The sequence below is a fragment of the Vanellus vanellus genome (genome assembly GCF_965231255.1).
Source record: "Vanellus vanellus genome assembly, chromosome: 18".
In the NCBI taxonomy this organism is placed as follows: Eukaryota; Metazoa; Chordata; class Aves; order Charadriiformes; family Charadriidae; genus Vanellus; species Vanellus vanellus.
In genome coordinates this window covers 7,694,770-7,717,783 of record NC_138923.1, presented here as the reverse complement: position 1 = coordinate 7,717,783, position 23,014 = coordinate 7,694,770, and the positions used below count along the sequence as shown (strand labels likewise).

The 23,014-nt window shown below is 49.2% G+C and overlaps 1 protein-coding gene across 1 annotated transcript in view; it reads right to left on the bottom strand.

The window, feature by feature from the left end:
- The window catches only part of PRRC2B (proline rich coiled-coil 2B), a 44,499-nt gene extending 34,161 nt beyond the window's left edge, over positions 1-10,338 (bottom strand). Inside the window, exons 1-2 of the mRNA XM_082492839.1 lie at positions 10,272-10,338; positions 1,667-1,719 (exon numbers count right to left, since the gene is read on the bottom strand). The gene's annotated coding sequence lies outside the window, so the exon portion shown is untranslated. The remainder of the gene's footprint in view (positions 1-1,666; positions 1,720-10,271) is intronic.
- Positions 10,339-23,014: the final 12,676 nt, after the last annotated feature.

Genomic DNA, 23,014 nt, shown 5'->3' with positions numbered 1-23,014 from the left:
TGGGATACAGCCAGTTTGAGAATGCACTGCCATCTGCAACTAGCTGAGTGAAGCCCAGGGGGCAAGTTTCTGACCAATCAACCTGGCACCACGCAGAGTTCATTCTTGCATTGAAGGATATAAATCAGGCCTGGCAGGAGCAAGAAGCTGCGTGCTAGGCAGCAAGCAGCACAGCCAGGGATAGAGGAAGAAAAGTATTTTCTGCCACTCAGTAACAGCACCCACAGGATGCTCAGGAAAAACACCAGGCTCCACAAGAAGCCCCTCACAGCCACCTTTGCTGGACCACCACACGGGGCTACAGCACAAAGGCTTGTGGAGGCAACAGGGCTGGCCAGCATTCTTGAAGCACCTTTTCCTGCAGAGCAACAAAGAGATCTTTGGCTCCAGTCTGGTTCAATCTTTGCTCAGATGGTCACCACGTGCCAAAGAAAACAATAGCTCCTCCCTTATTTGTCCATTTCCACCATATTTTATTAGTAGGACAGACATAAAAGAGAAAGGGAGAAAAAAAACACTGATTAGCACAGACTTGGCAGGAATGTAGAAGCTGGACTGAGAACAATGACCTGTTTGAATCGGCAGAGTGGTGGGGAGCCCTGGCCCAGGGCGAATAGCAGAGGGTGCTGCACACCAGCCCTCAGCTGTGCTGGCAAGAACACAGCCACCTGCTTTTACAGGTACGTTGAGCGTTGCGGAGTGAGCCTGGCTCAGCGTCTATCCACACCATGTCAACCCTGTACCAACCTCACAATCTCAAGCACTATGAGGTTTAGAAAACTCAAACCAGACAAAATCAGTAGGCATTAGGGAAAAAAAAAAAAAACAAAAAACCAACCACCAAACAAAAGCTACCGCATCAGGTTCGGGAGTTAGCTGGTTAACAGAATATCCCCAAGTTCCTGAAAGTCAGCATGCAAACAGCACCGGTAACGCTGCCAAAGAGAAACCCTGACAACCAGTTATGTAACTGGGTCTCAGCTGCCTCTTGATTACATCTTATATCATTAAAAGGATGCAAGAGGAATAAACAACCACTTCAGAGCAGAGGAGCTGGGGACATGCCGGGATAAAGCCCTGTGTCAAACTTTCTGGGACAGCCACAACTGCTGTCTGGATAAGTGAAATTGACTTTGAACTCCTTCAACACTTTGAAGCTGAAAATGTGAAACACAGCTTTGTTTGTGTGCTATGTGTGTGCTCCAAAGGGGAAAACAAGTCCACGGAGACATGAGGCACCTTCCATACAGTCACAGTGCAAAGAGGCTGCAGAGGCGCTAAGCTCACTCGAAGCCATCCCACAGGCAGGACCTTACTGCCTGTCCCTCCTGACAGCAGCCAGCTGCAGATCAGAGCTAGTCCATGGGTGCACTGGACAGGGGCATCACTCGACATCCAGGTCACCCACAGTACTCCAGAGAGGCCACGGAGCATTCCAAGGCTGTTACAACACTGGACTATTCTCCCATCGCACAGCAAAGCAGGGAATCCAGGCACGGATCACCAAGGTCTTCCAGTCTTGCAGAGCAAAGCCATTCCTGGTAAAAATCAAGCTCATTAAGAATTGAACTGCCTGCCTGCATGCTTATTATTAGGAGAGCTAGAAGCAGAAGGCACATGCCGATGCTGACAACTGAAAACCGACAGCTACGGCAAAGCCTCTGACCTGTGCTCAGGGTCCCCGTGTCCAATAGCTGACCCTGAAGAAAGCATTATCTCCTGTTACAGAGAAATAAATATATATGCATAATAATAATAAAAAAAATTCAATCACCAGCATTTCTGCAAAGTTTCTTAAGGTCTTTGAGGGAAGGTTTGCTGTCAGTTTTAGCACGGAGCTCAGCTCTTCCCATTCTCAGCACTAGCAATGTCTCCTGCAATATCCAGGGACAGCACCAGAGTGCAAAATACCAAGTATCTCGGAGGAATCAGAAAATACTACAGCACAACCACTTTCATTAGAGGCCCCAGGGTACAAATAACTGCACCAGGATCGCTCCTTGGGCAGAAAGCTCCGCTACCCGGGATTCTTCATGTTCAGATCACATCACCCTCGATTTGATATGTGGGCCTTGACCCCATCTAACTGCCTTTTAAAGGGGTATGTTCTAATCCAGAGAGCAACAATGACCTTTTAAGTGCCAGAGTATGCAAGTCTTGGAGATACAACACGAATCTACCAAGCATGGGAAGTCTGTCCTGTAAAAAGAAAACCTTGAGTTACTGGCACTGGTAACAACTGGAAACTCCTGAGCTGAAAATACAGCCAAAAGGGAAAGACTCCTGACAAACAGGATTGTCTGCAAAGCTCTTTGTAAATCTATGTATGAAGGAGGCTGGGTTGCTGGTGTTTTATTCACAAGACTTCAATGGAGCTTGAATACCTGGAAGTTAGCCAGCCTTAATTGAGCAGGGCAAACAGATTTATGAAAGGTAACACACACACAGTAGAAAGAATCACTGCAGCTACTCGCACACCACTGAGCTCTACACTGAACACAATCACTCGGGCAAAGGCCCGGAGACCACTGCAGACCCTCACTCCTTGCTCACTTCACAGCAGCACTCACAAACACAAACCAAAGCAACAGGATGGAGATTAACAGTGAAAAGGCTTTCCTCCAGAAGCAGGAAGATTTTTGACTTGAAATTTTAAGAAAATTGTGCAGAAACTCACAGGTTGCAAAAGCAAAACAACCGAGAAGTAAAGAAGTGTTTGGAGTTAATGTTAAACTGAATTCTATCCTGGTTTCTAATGTTACTGGTAACACAAAACCCTTCAAAAAACGTAGTATAGTTTTTCAGAAGATCAGTGATGTTCACTCTTCTTTAAATACACACGGTCAATTTTGTCGGTAAGTCTTGTAGCTGAACGTTTATCTGTCAACAGGGAGACACCACTGCTTCTCCTGGAACATGTCTCACCAAGAATCTCCTATTTGTGAAACGGTCCTCACTTGCCTCAGCGACGAAAGATACCACTGGCTGCCCTTGGAAGAGCTTTGGTGAAACAGTGTGACCAGCTGCCCTAGGGGCTTGGTGCCAGATGCACTTACATCCTGTAGAAGCCCTGCTTGGGCCAAGCAGGGATCATCAGCCTAGTGAGCAAGGGACCAGATGAGCAATGAGCATTCAGTTCCTAGCAGAGACTGCTTAGCAAGGAAGGGAGCAACATGAGAATATCAGCATCAAAGTACAAAGTTAATAGGATCAACGAAGAGCTGTGTGTGGCAAGTCTAGGCCACAAGAAGCTGCTTGCTGTCATTCTGTTGCACTGTTTCTAAAGGGAGCTGCTGAGATTTGTTGGTACACCTGAAAAAGGGCCTGCCAAGATCCCAAATGTGCCATCAAGTCCTGCCAGACAGGGAGAAGCAAGTCAGCAGTCTGCAGTGCAGAGAAAAGATAGACACCCCATAGCAAAGCTCCTCATACACAAGGGGGTGCCCTCCTTGTTTAGCTGAACGGGTATATTTGGTACTACCAATTCTTTTAATTCTGTACAATTCCAGCTTCTCTCTGCATCTCCAATGAATCCTGTCTCCTTGTAAAAACAGGGAATGGGAGATCAGGATCACATCTCCCATGATTTATTGCAGAGGTATGCTGCTAGCTGAGTAATACTGTTGGGAGGCTGTCTGCCAGAAGACTGGCCCGCTGGCCAGCCCCGTCATCAGGCATCTCTAAGCCAAGACACTCTGGATTTGAGACATGCAGCAGGACCGTGAAGAGGCGAGGCAGAGTCTTCTGGACAGCGTATCTGTCATTAACTCTGCGGCGTGGAGCTGTACAGGCAGAGATAAAACATGACAACAGGGGGGACAGAAAGGGCACATGCTGTAAGATGACTTGACCTCATATTCTCAGCTCTGTCTTCACCAAGCTCACCTGCTGCCCCCTCTTACAAATGTACCAACAGCTTGGGAATCACAACTACTGTTACTGAACCACTACACTGCTAGAGAAAACTAATCTCCATAATCTCAGGTTTGGCCTGTGAAATACAGAAGCCTCACCTCTCTGCTAAACAGCTTTCCCAGTGCTGGGGAGGCAGACAGCACAGAAAGGCAGCCAGAAAGGGTGGATTTGTAACCTACTGCAAAACAGATAAAGCAGACTGGAGTCTGGAGAAGAGCTCAATTGTATTTACACAAAAACATTAAGGAGTTCTTTGGTCCTTTCTGTAAGGGCTGGACAGACAATGCCACACCCTGAAAAGGAACCCTGACCTCCAGTAATTGAGGATGCAGACAAAGATAAGAAATACTTCATCTTGAGAGTGCAAGACTATGGCACGAAGCAAAAAAAAAAAAAAACCAAACAAACAAAAAAAAACCAAACCAGAAAATCCAGCCAGAAAGCTTGTAGACAGCCCACAGAAAGTACTTCAGAGATCCTGTGCTCATGCAACTCCCCCTCCTTTTCAAGCAGCAGCAAACCCAAGGTGTGCAGTAAATTCTTTTCTTGAAAGGCACGTCTGTCTACAGCAGCCCTCCAGAGAGAAACAGCCTGTTTTCTGCCCATCTGCCCCATCATGCTGTAAAGAAGGAACGGACCCCTCAGTGCCAGCTTGTTAGGAAGGAATAGCTGTCTCTAACCCAAGAGGAAGCACTGCAGGACTTTCATACCCCTTAGAATCATGAATTGATTACTGCAGGGAAGCAGCAAGGTATCTTGTGAAGCACCAACTACCAACATCACACTCGTTGCCCTCTCATCCAGGCCATAAAGGTGTTAAATGAGACAAGCCCCAGCACAAACTGACTCCAATGCCTCTATCTATAAACCTCACCAGCTCAGAAGCAATGACTTCCTCTATTTCTATTGTGTCTTGCTGCAGAAGTGCCTAAAGGAGCATATTTCTTCGCCGTTTCACATTTCAGAGGCAAAACCCACAGAAGACAGAGCAGCTCAGTTCAGCAAGAACCACCTGTGGCTTCAATAAAACCAGACCCCAACCGCCCTAGTACAAGAGGAAAGGGAAGTGACCTAGTGATCTCCATGGGCTGCCTGCAGAAGGAGGGCTCATATTCAAATGCAAATCTTTACCCTTAAAAGTTGTACTTCCGTTCTGGCTCCACCACAACGAAAGCCCAGAGCTGAAGCATGCTAGCTACAGCCTCCAAAGTGATTCTGCCTTCCACTTTTCCCTGTTCAGGTTCCTCCTAGAGCTGAATGCCTGGGGAGAATACACAGATACAACATCCTGTTCCCCCAACACCAAAGCAAGGAGGTTGACCACGAGCAAGCAATTTAAATCCAAACACAAAAGAAATCCCCAGCATTATGCTCTGTCGGCAAAACCTGTTCAGAAAGCTCCTGGCAACATTCAGCTGAACTGTAAGGTAAACTGGGCATTTAGGTATCTGAGCAACAACAGACTGCAAATAGCTGGTAGGGATCTCCTGATGGGTAACAGGGTGTGCACTATCAGTCCTGTTCTACAGACACAGAAACCAGCTTGCTCAAATAACAGGGACAGAGGTCCCAGAGCTCAGGTTTCTGCCCCAAGCCACACAAACCTGCACTGCAAAGTACCTCAAAGAAAATACAGTTCTTGATCACAAAGAAGCAAAGTAGTAGAGAAGAGTCAAATGAGGAGGGAACGCACTGCAGCAGCATCTGCCACATCTGGAACCATCTCTTCCAGCAGAAGAGACTGTCCACTGGCACAGAAAGTGGACCCAATCCTGCCCACTGCTTCAGAGAAGCCCATGAGGGCAGGAGGCACCAACACAGCCTGAACTGTTCTCATGCCCTTGCACCAGGTCTTCGGAGCAAAAGCTCAAGCCAAAGATGCTTCCATCACTAACAACTAAACTGAACACCACTGCAAGCCTCCAAATCATTAGGCATCGCTCACCTTGAAGAGCCCTACATAGCCAGGGCATGGAACAGTGGAAGGACTAGGATCGACTGCTGCCAGAGAAAAGATGCATTCTGAGGAGTGACCATAGAAATTCTTCCAGTGAAGTCAAACATTTCACAAACCCTTCACCTGGTCCCAAGCTCAGCAACTTTACCCAGTCTCTGAGCATTGAACATAGGTTTTATAGCAAACAGGCAGAGAGGAAATCAGAGATGTCACAGCTCCAAGAGACAAAATCAGAGCAAAGCTGGCAGTATTTAGGGTTAACAACTCTTTTTTTCAGGAACAGATACAGCTCTTTCCATACAAATGCCATCAGCTGTTGACTAAGCAGCTCTGTTTTCCCTGCAGTCTCAGGAAGGATCACACTGGAATGGGGAGGTGGGTGTTTACCTTGTGCCAATGAGCCTCACTCTACCAGATCTGGGCTTTGGTAACACCTCTCCGCACTCTCAGGCTGCCTGCTGACTTCAGGACCTCAGCTCCCACTCAGGTTATGCACAAAAGGTTATCTTTATAAAGAAAAAGACTAGAGAGAAAACCCAACGCTATTAATCAGCAGGCAGTAAATGCCAATCCCTCACTGCACACACAAGGGAGAGATTCCTGTACCCCTCTGCTGAGCAGATCCCTCAAATTCTGTTCCTCCCCAAGGCGCTGATGGGAGCTCCTCCAGCAGGTACCCTTCCTGCCAGTCAGGCCAGCACCAACACACGCACACACCGCAGGGTACAAAGCTGCCCTGGCAAGAGCTGAATAGATCTTCCTCTATCAGATTTCTCCAATTTCCCACAGCCATCAAGACTGATGCAGCCAGTTCAAACCATTAAAAAGATTACAAGCAGTGCAGACAGATTCATAAACACTGCAGATGCTGAAGCTTCCAAGGAAGTATTCCTCCAGGTTTCCCAATTTTAACAACACTAGAGCAATGCAGCATTCCACAGCAACCTTTCATAGAGGAGGCTTATTCATAGGAGCCATTTGCACTACAAATGAATGCCAAGGATGCTAACAGGAATCTGATGGGTAAAGGACACAGGTACAAAGTGGTAAGAAACTGCAATATTACATGCAGTGTGGTTCAGTACTCTGGAAAAAAAAAAAAAAGAAGGTTTAGGTAGCTTTAGCTTTTCTGGAGAGTGAAGCAATTCAGACTATGCACGAGACATCTGGACTGCGCCAAGCCGGACAGGAAGTGAAAATGAAAACAGATGCTTTAATTTACATAGATATTTGCAGTGCATAACTGACAAGGTGTGTAAGCATCATCTCTTCTATTTTCCAGATAGGAAAATGATACTGCAGAACTCTGCAGCTATGCTGAGCGGCAGAGCAAGCAACAGACCCTTTATCTCCTACTTTCTGGGGCTGGAAATCACCCTCTGAATCACAGTACCTTCCTAATGCTGTGGGGCCAGGAGCAACATGAAGCCCTGCTCCAGACGAGCTCTGGAGGAACAGGCCAACAGGCCTGCATGCTGTGATGAGGAACGCTGCAAACACCTCCTAAATGAACCAACCTATACACTGCTTTCACTGCAACAGGATCACAGGCATCACTAAAGGCAACATTTCGCTCAGATGCAGAACACTAACACTGTAACAACATTCATACCTCCTGAATCTGCCCCTAAATGATGGTTCATGAAATTTCAGTTGCTAGGTGGGAGCTTGATTCCTTGGTTATTTCAGAAAAAGATAAACCCATACTTCATACTATTCCAGCCATGAAGAAGCATTTCTTGAGCATGTCCCTACTCCCCTGCCTGCTTCACAGCCCACTCCAAATTCTGAACAAGAGCACTCAAGGCTTTTGTACAGGCTCTCAACCCACATACAGGTAGGAAGAGTTGAAGAACCTACCCCACAGCAGAACCTTTAAAAAAAAAATATCACTATATTCCCACACAAGAAGTGCCAGTGGGAGGCAATCCCAGTGCAAGTTCTTCAAACCTGTCTCTATTCACTCCTTGCATTACCATCACTAGAATTCCTGTCCAAAATGTCTCAACGGCTACCGAGGAAGGATTTCTCCACCAAGCCTCTTCCAACAGGGTGCAAACTCTGCAAATACTATACAGTTTACTCCTCTTAAGTGCTACTCACCTGAAATTCAAAGGCTGTTGAGGATGGTCCCAACAGCTCATGGAAGCCCTGTGGACATTCGAAGTACTACAGTCCAACAGAGCAATCCTCTTGGCTAGATTCTAGGGTGCTGTTAGCAAGTCTTTGCTTTCTTCCTGGTATTTCTCCTGTATTTCTTTGCACTTAAGCCTGGCTCAGCTTCACCTCCTCTTTCACTTCTGCTTGTTTCAAATCTGGCCATTACCTCTTCCCTTTCACTCAAGGTATGGTTGTTTTCAGCAGTTCTTCACGAACTAATACCCATAGTCTCCTAAAGATGTAACAGTGAGCTCTCTTGCCCCTTCCAGTTTATCAGCCAATTTAAGTGCTCAGAACCAAAATACAGACACTGTATTTTGGCTGTAAGTACAATGACCTCCTGCAGAACTGCACGTATACCTTTTAACACCTCAGAACCACCTTCTGTCCTCACAGACCCCACAGCACTACAAGTCAAGCAGCTACACAACCAACCAACACCACAGGTAGATAAGAACAATCCAGGGCTACTACACCAGCCTCCAGTCCACTTCAATTATGGATCCAATGCTCCCAGAGGCAGGGGGTAGAGGGGAAAGACATCAGGACTTACAGCTATACACATCCGAACAAGTTTGCACCAAAATAAACGGCTCAAGCTCAAACTTCTCAGTTACTTCTGTGCAGAAAGCACATACATCCTAAGAGAGAACATCCTGAGTACCAGCGTAAGTTGCTAACTAAAAATGAGCCCAGGCTACATTTCAGTGAGGCTTAACATTTAACATGTTGTTTGTTTAGTGGCCAGCCCAGCCTAACCCACGACAACATTTAATGCCATCTCCTGCTTCAGCCCCATTTCTTCCTCCTGTGGGAAAGAACAACTCTTCAACCAAATCAGATAGGTTTTGCACGTATCTGCAAAACCCCCTTCAGAAGGTGCTTTCACTGTCATAACTTTCATAACAAATTCACATAATTTCAGCAGTCAGAAAAACGTTCTGCAATGGAGAGCTACACCTCCCCAGCCTTTACCTGTTCACTGTGCTTTCACCTCATTGTCTGATACCTGACAGATGCACAGTTTTATTTCTTCTGTTACAAATGACAAACTAGTGATAAGGAGCTGTGAAATTATCGACCTATTAGGAGAATGAGTCAGTGCCACATGAAAAACAAAACCCACTTACAATGCATGATTAGCTGAAGAGGAAGGCCTGATACTGAGGCAACACGTTCATTCCCAAGTTGCAGAATGAATGAGGAATCTAGTAAAGAAGAACAGAGACCACCAAAGAGGTCCAGCCCTTGGAGTAAACCCTCTCCCTCCCTCCCCTACAGTTACCATTCTGTAAGTTTTTCCTTTTCATATCACTTCTACTCCCACAACAAGAAAATACACAATTGCAAGTGGAAATGCCACTATAGCAAAATCTCTTTGTACAGACTATCCTCATAGAAGAAAAAGCAAAATGGCTTACTATTATTTTCAATGCAGCACCACTTAAAGTCAGCCCAGCTCACCCTTAAATACTTTCAATTATTTGGGTAAGTACAATGAAGGCCTTGAGCAACCAACACTTTCGAATCTTAAATAGGCAGGTAATTCTGTAATGGAGATTCTAACAGGCTCTGTATTGTACAGCTCAGGCAAACTGGAAGCAATACCAGACATGCCAAAACCACCATCCTGATTTTTCCTAGTTGCACCTCAGATGCGATACCCTACAGGATAAGGAGGATGCGGTACGGGAATAGAGTGCTATGCAAAAGCATCAGTGCTGCACACATGAAGACTGAGGGTTGTTTGTCTTTATACCATCACTCAGCCCAACACCATGGCACGCTGCATCAGGCACAAGGCACATACAGACTCTAATGCCACCCCTACTTTTAGAAGGAGGTTGTTCAACTAAATTAGCCTTTGAAGTTAGGTTTCACACAAAGCTTTAATAAAAGGCTTTATTAAAATATAACAATAAAGTTAAAGAATTTTTATTAAAATTATTTAAGTACCTTACTCATATTTATTAAAACTAAAATACTTTTAAACCTGCATCTCCTTTCCAGCATTTGTATGGACTATTTACTTACTTTTCAGGCTTCAGCCAGTTGGCTGAGTTTCACTTTTAAGCTCTCATGCACACACAGAAAAAGAAAAAAAAAAAAGCCTACAGTTCATCAAAAAATGCACTGTAAGACCAAATAAAAATTCTCAGAATTTAGAAAAACAAGGCACCAAGGCACTATATAATGACAACTTTGGAAACCTATATAAAACTTGTGGTTTACTACTTACTGTTTTTTGGGTTTTTTTTAAGGCAAGGTATCTGCTCATGTCATGTAGAAATATATTTTCTTATCAGTGAAGACTGCTGAAAGCATCCTAAAATGTGTGACATCTAGTCTACTCAATCCCTGCAGAAAAGTAGACCACACCAACAAGTGAAAAAAAAAATAAAAGGAATCAACTTATATTCAATGTACATATCAAATTAAGCACAAAACCAAAATACAGCTAACAGCAGATGTACTCATACTGGCTTGAGGAAACATGTAATTTAAAAAAAAAAAAAACAAACAAACCAGCAATCTCAAACAGTATTTGTGATTTGTCTCAGTTTGATTTTTAATCTGAATTTTTAAACTGTAACAAGAAAAATATTTGACTATTTCAAAGAGGTCATATAGGAGAGGTCTTGATATCACACCCCAAAAATAGACTGCTAACTAGGAAGAACCTCTTTGGCCTGAAATAAGTAGCATGGCCCATGATGAACCCACGAAGATCTCAGGGACCCCAGATGCATTCCTGATAAACCCAGGCCCATTAACAATACTTCATTTTGAGTGAAAAATACAGGTAGCCATTTCAACTTTTCAGACAGAAATAATCCCCAAACCATCACTTTCCATCCTCTCTTTACATTCGTCTTTCAGAATAAGGTCTCAGCCTTCCTCCTCCCTGCCTCTTCCAGGTGACTTTACTCCCCAGTCCCTGGCCCAGAGCACTAGCTTTTAGGACACTGGGGTTTAACCACCCAAGTAACAACCGAATGTGGAAAAGGCAGACCCACAAGTAACACGCTTGCCAGTTCATATCTGAGAAATCTGCTCATCAGGAGCTGATTCTCCAAAATTGGGTTCTCCAAGGCAGGGACCAGGTATTTATACACGATGAAAGGGCCCATTCCAGTGGAGGCCCTATGTGCAACACAAGGCTTAACACAAACAAAACTTCCACTATAAACCTCGATTCAGCCCTGGAAGGGGCGGGATGCCTTCCTCCTGAGCAGACTACAGCAGACGATGTAGCCACCGCAATGTGCTTATAGTTAATACAGTTCCTAGAAAGAAACAAAATTACTAAAGTCCTAAACATTTATGTTTATTGTATGTTATCACCCCAAAGATCAGTAATGTCAACATACAAATATTCGATGAGTTGATACTCAAGAAAGTATCTCACCCTTTGCACCTTCAGAAGACAGAAACAAAACAAAACAACTTTCCTAACAAAACCCACAACCCCCAGCTCATTCAACCCCCTTTCACCAGCTCTGACTTTGGGGATCAGGGACTTTTTCATAACCACTTCAAGGGAACAACCCCTGCTAGTTCACAACCAACACGACTAGACAAACCACCATCCCCCCGGCGAAGATGCACAGCACATGTGTCCCAGGACCCGCATTAGGCTGTCCCCAGCTTGCAGCCCATCTGCTCCCACCCAGAGATGAAAAACTCCTTCCTTTTATATATATATTTTTTAATGTTATTTTTATAAACAAAATGTTTTCAAACCTACCTAACGAGCTCTCCCAGCACCCAAGCGCACAAACTCCATCCCTGCTCCCCCAGGCTCGGCCGCTGCCCCGCACACCCCCGCTAAAAACCGCATTTCAGCCTCACCGCCCCTTTTGTAGGCTCCCGCACAATAACAAACCGACCGAGCCTTCTGGATGCCACCCCCCCCTTCCCCTCCCCACCCCCCACCCCCCCTTGTTTTGCTGAGACACACACACACACGGCGCGACAAAAATATCTTTGTGTCACACTCCAGACGATGAAGAAAAACAACCTGCCTTTGCGGCGGGGAGACACCCCCCCCCCCCAACCCCGCTTTCCCTCAGCCCCAGCCCGGGGAACGGGGCGCGGCGGGGGGGCTGCAGCCCCACCGCACACAGGGACACCCGCCCACAGGCCCACCCCCCACCGGCACCAGCCCGGCGAACGGGCCCCAAGCACAGGCGGCCCCCGCCAGGCCCCCGCCGCGGCCCGGAACGGGGATGGGGATGGGGCCGGGGTGGGCCCGGCCAGGCCCCGCGGCTGCTGCTGGCGCCCCCATCGCCGCCGGGGGGCGGAAGAAGAAAAGGGGGGTGGTGGTGTGTCTGCACAATAAATACAGGCGGCTACGAAAGCCCGAGATGGCGGGGTCTCCCCCACAGCCGACCCGGCCCCCCACCGCCAGGCCCCGCACCGGGCTGGGAAGCCGCGGGGTGCCGCAGCCGCTGCCTCCGGCTCCATTTTAGGGCTGCCTCGTCCCACCTTCCCTCTCCCTCCCCTTCCTCCTCCCCCCTTCCCCCCCGGGCCCCACTCACCGCCCCAAATATCCGCGGCCGCCGCCGCCGCCGGCCCCCGTTACCCACCTGTGGTGGTGGCGGGGAGCCGGGAGTGCCTGGGGAGCCGGGTGCGGAGGGGCGATGGGCGCGGGACGCGGCGGATGTCGGCGGATTGCGCGGCGGCGGCGGCGGCGGCTGCGGGGCGATACGGGTTCTCGCTGCCGCTCCCTCCTCCTCCTCCTCCTCCCCCTCCTCCCCCGGCCCGACCTGTCAATCCCGCGCGCGAGGGCGCCGCGCCGCCGCCCTCCGCACAGCGCCCCCTGCAGGGCCCCGCCGGCGCCGCAGGGGCGGCCCAAGATGGAGGGGGGAGAAGGGGGGGGTGTGCTGAGGCGGGGGGCGGGGAGCTGCGGCGGCCATGGCGGCCGTCTAGGGCACAGACCCATCTCTCCACCCGGCACGTCGTGAGGGAGCTCTTCCCACAGAGCCACCAGGGCGGGCTGAGGCGGAGGGAGCTGGGCCTGGCGGGGTGGGCGGCGAAGCCCCAAAACGCACCCCCGGCTCCTGTCAGCCCGTGAGGCGCCGCGCGCCCGCCCCACGGTGCTGAGGGAGAGCCCGAGCTCCGGGCTGTAGGGTTCATCCCCCGACAGCCACGCCAGGGAGGCCGCCTCCAAGGGGGTAACAGGAGGCTTTTCCCTCAGGTTTTTCACCTCTTGCTGTGGTGACCCCGGTTGGGGCAGCGGGGATCCCTGTCCAGCAGGAGAAGGCAGCGAAGGCTGCCTGGTGCTCCTCCCTGGTCCCATGGGCAGCAGGTTCAAAGGCAGCCCAGAGGAACAGCCCCTTGGAAGGACTTCAGTCCAGAAATCCCTTTAAATTTGTTCTCTCATTAACGATGATGGAAAAGAATGCAGTAGAGCAAGGCAGGCACTCCTATCCCAAAAAGCTCTACCCAGCCATAAAACATGAGTAGCCTCACGAGGCAAATGCAGTCCCTGCTTGGGCTGAAAAGAGCTTGAGGTCAACACAATGCGAGCAGCGTTCCTGGCCAGAAATTGGCACTAAAGAGGTTGGCACTACAGAAGTTGCAGTGCAGTTCCTCTGCCCGGGGGATCTTCTAATAAGGAGTTGTGGTCTCCTCACACACGAGGATGGACCATTTTCCCTTTAACTGTCCTTCCCGGTCCTGTAACAAACTCACGGGGGTGTCTATCAGTGTGGCATTTTGCAATGAAAGGCCAGACTGGGGGCAAACATGCATTTATTTCTTAGGGACTGTCCATCAGTTTGCAAAAACAGCACACGCACATAAATATATATACGAGAGTGTGTATGTGTGTACAATATATACATGGGACAAGCACCTGGGCATTTGCTGACCTCTTGCAAGGACACTCTAGCTTATTCATGGGTTACCAGTCATGCGCTGTCACCCTGCATGTCCTTGCCCATGAAGGGAAAGTGGCTTTAGAGGGATTTTGCAGCATATTTCCCTGGTGCAGGCAATGCCTCAGGAAGAACAGTACCCACCTCTCCCCAGGTGACAGGAACAGCGTAAGGCCTGGCACCCGGATGGCTGCTCGCAAGAGATGTGTCTGATCTCAAACAGCCATCGAGAGTAATGCAGAGAGAGGAAATGCACCAACAGCTTTCTGGACCGTGTGTGATGTTCCTACAGTTGATCTGCACTGCTATCAAAGTTGCCAGGCACTGAGCTACCAAGACATGCACCAGCACTGCTGAAAACCATCATCTGGTTGTCAGATTCCCTCCTTTCCTGGATATCAAAGTATTACACTCGGCTCCTGACCCTTTGGTGTCTCATCTCATCTTTCCTGCAGTGTGTTTTTTCTGTCTAGAGACAGCAGGCCGATGCCCTCCACTTCTCTCCTCATAGCCTCTCGCATGGAAGAGCCCACGCTCCTTCCTGACATTAGCAAACTCCCACTCACACCGACTCACCGGGCAGCCGGGGCACTAGTCTGGTGTGTTTGGTTTTTCTTTCTTCGTCAATCAGACAAGTACACGCGTGCACACACAAATACGAATAGCTCTTCTAACTTGCTTCCCACCCACACAAACCTCAACGTCCTCCATGAAAGAAGCTACAGGTCAGCCAGATTGCCAAAGAGTACCTCTGATTTGGACTTTTCACATTCAGCACTACTCTGCAGCACCATGCTGCTTCACACCCCACGTCAGGTGAGGAGGAAGCAGAGAGCAAACCAGCTTGACTATATGCTGTTGATGTGCAATAACAACAAGCACCCAAAGGCATTAATGTTGCCCTTCAGGAGACTGGGCAGTGTGGGATCCCCTCACTTTCAATGACTCATGCAGCCACCTACCACCCCAGCCATCAGCAGGTGACTCATGCAGGCTTGTCCAGGTCAGCATTATGCACATCTGCTGCTGTAATAAGCAGTTCTCTGAAGGTCTCTCGTGCATCTCCAAGGCAACAATCCAAGGCCAAGGGAGTAGATGCACCAATTAAAGAAAAAAATAATGCAACCTGTTGTGGAGATCAAAGGGCCAAAGTAAACAAATGAAAGACAGTTCTTCATTCATTACCAGGTGTGTACACTGCAGCCCTCACAAACTCGTGGGTTTTCCACCTGTGCCCAGCAGTGTGCTGAGGCCAATTCTATGGAGCTTTGCAAGTCTCATGGCTCAGGACTGCCCTGGGGCTGGGCTTCTCTGCTGTGTTCAGAACTGGGCACGAACTGAATAGTGAAAGGACATAGTCTGTCCCTTATTGCCAAAGGGAAGAGTGTGGCTCCACTAAATCCTGGTCCATGGGGACACCATCAGACCTTGGCATAAGGTGATGAATTCCTGTGCTGCTCTTCACGAGAGCTGCACCATCTTTCACCTGCCTGTATATAAACCGGAACAACTGGTGTTAGATGAGAGCTGGTGGGATTAGACCCGCAACAGACTGTGAGGGAGGAGTGGCCACAGCACGGAGAGATTTGGGCAGAGACTGATGAACAGGTTTCACTTGGATGAAGTTCAATGCACAGCTCTACACGGGATCCGTTCTGGGAGGACTGCTCACCCACTCTGATTTTCGACCTGTTCCAGAGCGCTGAGCAAATTATCCCCTGGACAAGAGAGTCAAACTTTCTCGCAGCAGGAAGAGTCCTGCTTCCTCTTCCCAAGATTAATTACAAGTGAGAGAAGAAAACCTGCTGTATGTTTCATCCTTCCACTAATGAAGAAACCCATCATATAGAAAATAACCACTGCAGAGGGCTTACAGCCCTACTATAGAATTGGCATCTACAGAAATGTCTTGTGGTCTAAGGCTTCCTAGAAATAATGTAATTACTATTATATTCTACAGCTTGCACAAAAATTTGCCCTGAATCTATGAATTCCTGACCATTGGCTTGCATTGTGCAGGGTGATTTACAGCAGAGCAAACTGAAGGCTAAATGCTCTTGCGCCGTTTTGGTATCGCTTTGCTCAGCTGTATATGGCAGCCTGCGGCCCAAGGCAGGGCTTTACTGCCCTCGCGGTCATTCACAAAACTCCACAATCCCTTTGGAAAAAGCAAAATGATCCTGTTCCCCATCCGGAGGCCATTCAGCACACACAAATTATGCATCTACCTTGCCGGGTCAGGTCACGGTCCTTCTAGTTTTCTATCTCAGACAGCAGCCAACATCAGCTGCTACAGAAGAAACATGCAGTGGACAGCTGTGGAGTAACCTGTCCATGGGAGAATATTCTTTCTAATCCCATGAGGTTGGAGCTGGTTTATGCCCTGAAGCATGAAAATCCATTTCAAATTCAGTTGTGTCTAAATCAGGAACGCCTCATACCTGCACTGACTTCATTACCTCATCTGAGACAGCTACAGGGAAATTCAAGCCTGCAACTAAGCGAACAGGGCCTTAGGACCCAAAACCCAGTCAGCAAGAACATCAATAAAGTTGAGCTGTCATGTATGAGAGGTGGGAAGGAAGACATGAGTAGCTCTGGCAGTTCTTTGTAATCCCACGTATGATGCTGTGTTATCCAAATATAAGGAAATGCTTTGAAAGCTAGACCTCAAACAGAACAAAGGGACATTTGGTTTCAAATGTAAAAGGTTTATTTTTTTCTCCTCTTATTTAAGACCTACTATCAATAGAGTGGTTTTCATAAAATTGTTTTTGAGAAGAATAAAGAGGTGTTCTTCTGAGAGAGGAAGCTGAAGCCTCTCACCTCTCTGAGCTGAAAATAAGAGTATGAAGTACTGGGAATGGGGAAAAAAAGTATGAAAACCCAGGAATCTTGGCCTTTACTCCAAACTAGGTTAAATGTGGTCAGGGAAAGCAAAGACAGCAACACTACGCTCACTACTCACACTCACTCATGGCATGGTCCCCTCTGTGCATCTCCTTTAAGCATCTGGTGTCTTGCAATGCAGTTACGATAGCTCTGCTTGCAGAGTCAGTTTATAGTCTCTTAGTTTTTTTCCCCTGGCATTTGTCAAATAGCTGCCCAGTTCACAGGGTACCGAATTCATCTCTGGCCTCGAGATTGCTGAACTTCTACATGTATGAAGTTTTACTTTACAGGCACGTGTGAAAAAACATAGAATCGAAGAATCATAGAATGGTTTAGGTTGGAAGGGACCTTGAAGATCATCTAGTTCCACCCCCCCTGCCCTGGGCAGGGACACCTGCCACCACCCCAGGTTGCTCCAAGCCCTGTCCAGCCTGGCCTTGAACACCTCCAGGGATGGGGCAGCCACAGCTTCTCTGGGCAACCCGTTCCAGGGTCTCACTACGCTCAGAGTGGAAAATTTCTTCCTAATATCTAATCTAAATCTACCTTCTTCCAATTAGAAGCCACTCCCCCTCGTCCTATCACTACATACCCATGCAAAAAGTCCTTCCCCAGCTTTCCTATAGGCCCCGTTTAGGTACTGGAAGGCCACTATAAGGTCTCCCCAGAGCCTTCTTTTCTCCAGGCTGAACAACCCCAACACTCATCCCATTCTCACTCGTCACCAAATCTCACCATCGAGGCAGGACAAAGCCACCGACTGCAGTTCCTTCCTACTGCAAAGGAGACTGGGTGCTCCCAGCTGCGGTCTTATTTACTATTTCCTCCCTTCACCCCCTTTTTTTTTCTCCCCTAATTTCCCAGATTAAAGCAGATTCAAGTAGTTAGTTATTGCTCCTTGTAGCTGCTGGATCAGGTAGAGGCTGTTCCTTTTCTTTATTCCTTTGTGGCCAGTGGGAGGCACAGCCTCTGTATAAAAGCAGGATGCCATTGAAGCGTTTCTGTTTGCCAGACTATTGTTTGTCCTTTTAAAGTCTGCAGACCCACACCATTCTTCATGAGCAAATGCTGGCTGCCTGAAGGACAAACCAAAATGACTGTTTAAGGCACTAAAAAAGGAAATCATTTAAAACAGAGCTGATTAAAAGGAAGAAACTATTCTTCCAATGAGAAGTGAATTGCTTTCAGCTGGCTTTAGCACTGAGCTTTGCCTGCAATGAGAACCAAATACCAGTTGCCTGATACTGCAAGTATTTTGGAGGCGCTTCATCAGCCATGACTTCAGTTTTTCCTTGTGTGTGACTGCAAAACAAGACTACTGCTTCTGCTCATCCTGGTTTGGTGATTTTTCCTTTGGCTCTGCTGTTCAGAAGCTAGCAAGGCTGTTCTTAGGGCAGCTTTTAAAGCCCAAACTCTTTCTTACTACATCCACGTGGAAGCCCTCGCACAGCCTTGGTTGCCTAAATAACAAGAAGCTCAAGAAAAATTCAAGGAGCGCCACACATCTTTCTCACAACATGAATTTGTGTTCTTGAAAAGACTCCGAAGGTTATTGGTGACATGCTGATTTTTCAGCACGCTCAGAAAGGAGGAGAAAACAGGGGAGATGGAGGTGCAAGTGCTGAAGTTTTGCCAGGCAAAGACCTGGTTTTTTCAATGCAACACTCGCTTCCAGAACACGCAGAAAAACACTGCTAGGAGCATCTGCTTTTCTAGTTAGCACCTTTGCTTGCTCTGTCAAAGCCCCCTTTTTCAAAGAGGTTAGGAAAAAAAGAAATCAAGACAAATAAATGAATCCAGTTATCTGATGTAGTGTCCTAGAAGGCATATCTCCAAACACAAGGAATATCTCTGAGGAAGCCAACACGTGCCTGTGTTAGATCAGCCTGCCTGACTTTTATGACGATTCATAGGCAGATCACTGGATCACACAAATACTTATCAGTCTTATTTCACTCTAAATCTGAAAATTGGCAATTATCCCAAACAACACTAGAGCCAAGCCTCTGCAGAGCTGATCTGGATATTTTAGCAACAAATGAAAATTTTGAAAATGCCATTTCATTCACTGTAGTATGTCCACTCATGAAAACTGCAGCCTACTTCAGAGACAAACTCAGCCAAATATTTGAGGCTGGAGTTAGCCACAGGACCTGCACTGGCAAAGAGGGGGAAACATCTCCATGATGGAAAACAAGGATAAGCAAATCCGTACTTCATCCAAATTTATTGAAGGATTTTTTTGCTAATTTAAAGTAATTGGGTTTGCAATGCCTAATATTTTGTCCAGATTTAAACTAACACATAATTCTCTTTCCTACCTTGAAACCCTCATAATGACTACAGATGTGGCAGAAATGTAAGTTCACGGACATGTTTGGGTTCATGGTTCCAACCTTCAATCACAACCATCTGATCCCTCTGCTCCATGCGTTCGTTGCGAGACAGCTGTTGTTTCACAGTTCAAAAATATCTCGCTTCTCCCCGCCAAAGGGAACCATCAGCTGCTCTGAGTGGGCTGAAGCTGATGAGAATAAGTGATTTTGGTAGAACTGCAACCCCTGCTGTAAGCAAGCAGACTCTGGCTGTCCCTGACAAGCACGGCTTTGATCTGCGATGGGATGATCACAGCCCGGCCAGCGTGTGAATCCTGCAAACGTGCAGAGACAGAAATGGTAACTTGTAATTAATAGGGGCTGCAGGATTCACTTCCAGAGCCCCCAAGCAAAGGGCATTGTTTGGAACATCTCCAGAGTTGTAGCATTGCCTTTTTCTTGGAAAATTTATTAAATAATGCTACGCTTTTGCAAGAGGTTTTTCTCACGACCAGATTTGTCCATTCTGTCTCATGAGATAACACAAAGTCCCTTTAGAGTTCAGTCTCTTCTTTAATTATTAACACAATTTCTAAATATTTCAGTGGGCGCTAACTATCCCTGCTCAGGAAAACGCAGCCTCTGCCCAGAAAAGATCAACCCACCAACAGCCCCTCGTTCCCGGTGCCCTGCTGGGGAGTCCCATGGGAATAGCTGCGAGGCACGGCGTGTCGCTTCCCACGGGGGGGACCACCGCCCAGGGCACAGCTCCCCACGGGAGCGACACGGGCACAGGCTGTCCCACGGCCCGGGGCATTGCTGTCCGAGGAGCTCCCGGGGGCTGCTCCGGGCCGCTCTCCCGGGGCCCGGGATCCCGGGGAGCGGCGACATCCTCCCGTGTCCCCACTAGAGGGAGCGACAAATCCAGCCCTGGGAGCCGGCGGCGGGCGAGCTCCGGCCCGAGTCTCCCCGGCCCCGGGGACGGTGTGTCCCCCGCCCCGGTGCCCCGGGAGCTGCATCCCACGGGCGGGGGCCCGGCAGCAGCCAGCCCCGTCCCCTGCATCTCTCCCCGGGAGCAAAGGGGCCGTGCTGGGGGGAACAGCCCAGCTTACCTGCTGTGCGGTGGTTCCACACATACCGCCGGTACTCGGAGGGGAGGCCAAGGCGTCGAGTAGCTTCTCCGCTTCGTGAGAGTGGGTTTTTGCCTGGTGCTGTGCTCTGAAACCCTTCACCCGCTGCAGGGCCAAATCGGGGGGGACACAGGAAGAGAGGATGTAGTGGGGCAAGGAGGTTGGAGGGGATGGTGGAAAGAAGGGGGAGAGCCCTGGGAGGGAAATGAGGAAGGAGAAGGGGATGAAAACCACAGGGAGAGAAGGGAAGGGGCCACACCTATGAAATAAATCCACGTTGCAGAAAAGTTCCCTTTTCTGTCCACATGGCCTCACAACGGGGCACAGCAGGATGGAAACAGCCACGTGGGGAGTGACAGGGAGCCCAAGTGCCCTGTCCTGGGACATGAAGCAGAGTCAAGGTGCTGGGGCAGCCCATGGTATAGGTAGGGAAGTCAGTGCTGTCCCCTTCCCTGGGTGCAGTCCCTGTCCCCAGCTCTGATCCCTGCCAAGAGCAGGGACAAGTCTGTGTGTTGGGCTCAACAGGAGAACAAGAAAGAAGGGCCAGGGATGGGGGAAAGGGAGGAGGCTGGGAAGGGAATTAACCATGGATGGAGCCAGCAGGGCTCTGGGAGCTTCCTGTGAGCTGCAAGGCTGGAGAGAACACGGTCTTCTTGAGGGGAGATGGGGAGATCAGGGGAGTTTGGGGCACTGCTCCTAGTGCCGGGAGATTTACAGTGGTGAGAGCAAAGCCTCAACCTCCCCACCTGGGTGTTGCAGAGTAGGCTCGCAGCAGGAACAGATGCAGCATGTGAGGGTCTGTGAGCAGAGAAGGAAGAATCAGAGGGAAGGAAGAGAAGGAGAAGAAATCAGTGCTATAGTCAGAGCTGCCCCAGGCCTAGAGGGCAGCTCCCACTTTGCTGTTTAAAACCTGCCTGGGGAGTGCTAATGAACCTGGCTAACGAGCACCACCCCTGGTAAACACAGCCTGGCTCGTCCTCACATCAACTCACGTTCCAGCTTTGCTGAGCCCCCTGGGGCCGGGGTTGTTTGTATAACGTGTTGGGGACGTGTGTGTGCTACAGCCCACCCTGGGCAGGAGGAGACTTGAGCACCTCTGGTCTGTGTGCCCTAGGGCTGGCAGTGACCCCAGTGCTCCAGACCCCCAGAAGGATGCCTGCAGCCTGTGTGTGCCCCATGGGACAGCCCAAATCCTAACTGCATCATTGCCAGAGTTTTGCTGAATGTGCCATTCTTTCCTCCCAGGTTTCACAAGTACCTGGAGGGTCTGAGGGACCTGACTCCTCTGCTTCACCCTCGCAATCCTGGGAAGAAGCGCGAGCAGAAGCAAAGGCTGTGACCAAAGAAGAGGTTCAGCAGCGACAGATGGAAACCCAGAGGCTGGCAGACCCCATTCTGTCCCAATGGATGTGGGGGCCAGGTGCCACCGGGGTCTGCAGCAGCCTGGGGACACCCGCTGTGTCCCAGCCCGGGGAAGGGGCAGGTGGCAGTATTGATGCCATGGTCCAGGAAGCCCAACTCACCTGCCACGCAGCTTTGGACCAGGGCTGATTTTAGGTACAAGAAAACAGAGGGCCTGGGACAAGGGTGTGATGAGGCTAACTTTAGGAGCACCAGGAGCCTCTCCTGTGCTGGCAGGAGGTACAAGGGCCTTGGGGTATCTCCAGGCCCCTCCACAACCCTCGCACCACTTCTGCCCAGCCCCGTGGGTGGTGATGGGGTGCAGGGGCCAACGGGAAGGAGCCCCTGACCTTGCCCGGGGTGTGTGTCTCACCTCGGAGGAGAGACGCGATGCCAGGGCTGGCAGGCGCGGTGGCGGGAGCACAGCCAGGGGGTTATTAATAACCTGCTGAGTCAGGGGGTGCTCTTGGGTTTCAGGATCACAAGACACAGACGCCGAGTGGCTCAGATGGATCCCCCCCGTTCCTACTTTTTACATTGACAGGGACAACTGCTAAGCTCGGGTGGGGGCTGCAGCCGGAGCCGGGTGCCTTTGGGCCTCACAGGGCAGCCTGGCCCCATCCTGAGGGTCACTGCGCCCAGCAGGGACACAGGGCAAGGACTGGAGCTGTGAGGTGCCCAAAATATGAGAACTGCCCTAAGGGAACTAAGCAAGGAGGGCTGGGGCAGAGACACACAGCATTGATCAGCTATGTCAGGATGTAGCAGCTATACCAGCCCTGTTCCCTGTCAGCATAATCAAATCACATCATGGGGAGAAAAATGAGTACCATGGGCTTCACTGTCAGTCCTGCTTCCATGCAGGATCCTCTCTGCAACCCCAAAATGCTATGAGTGGGGCTCGTGTCCTGCTGCTACCCAAAGGCATGGAGCCAAGGACCTTGTAAGATGCAGAGAATTTGGAGGATCTTGCAGACACACACATCACAGTGTTTCACTGAAAGAGTTTTGCAAGGGATGAAAAGCCTCGGGGATGGGTCAGCTCTAGCTAGCACAGACTGGATCAGACCTCCCAGAAAATGTGTTGTCCCATCCTGCCTGCCACAGGGTCACCTGTGTTTCTGCTGAGGCACTCGGCATCGTCACAGAGACAGGCTGAGGTCTGCTCTGGGATGGCGATTCCTTATGCATCACTATGGAAAAGTAGTCGGTGATGTGGAACAGATTAACTTTCAGATGCAGCAGCCCGTGGTAGCAGCGTGCATTGCCAATGTACAGTTTCTCTAGCAACTACCGTGCAAGAGCGGCAGGAGTGGCAAGAGCCATCCCCAAGTCTGAGCCCAGCCCTCAGTGGTGCTGTCA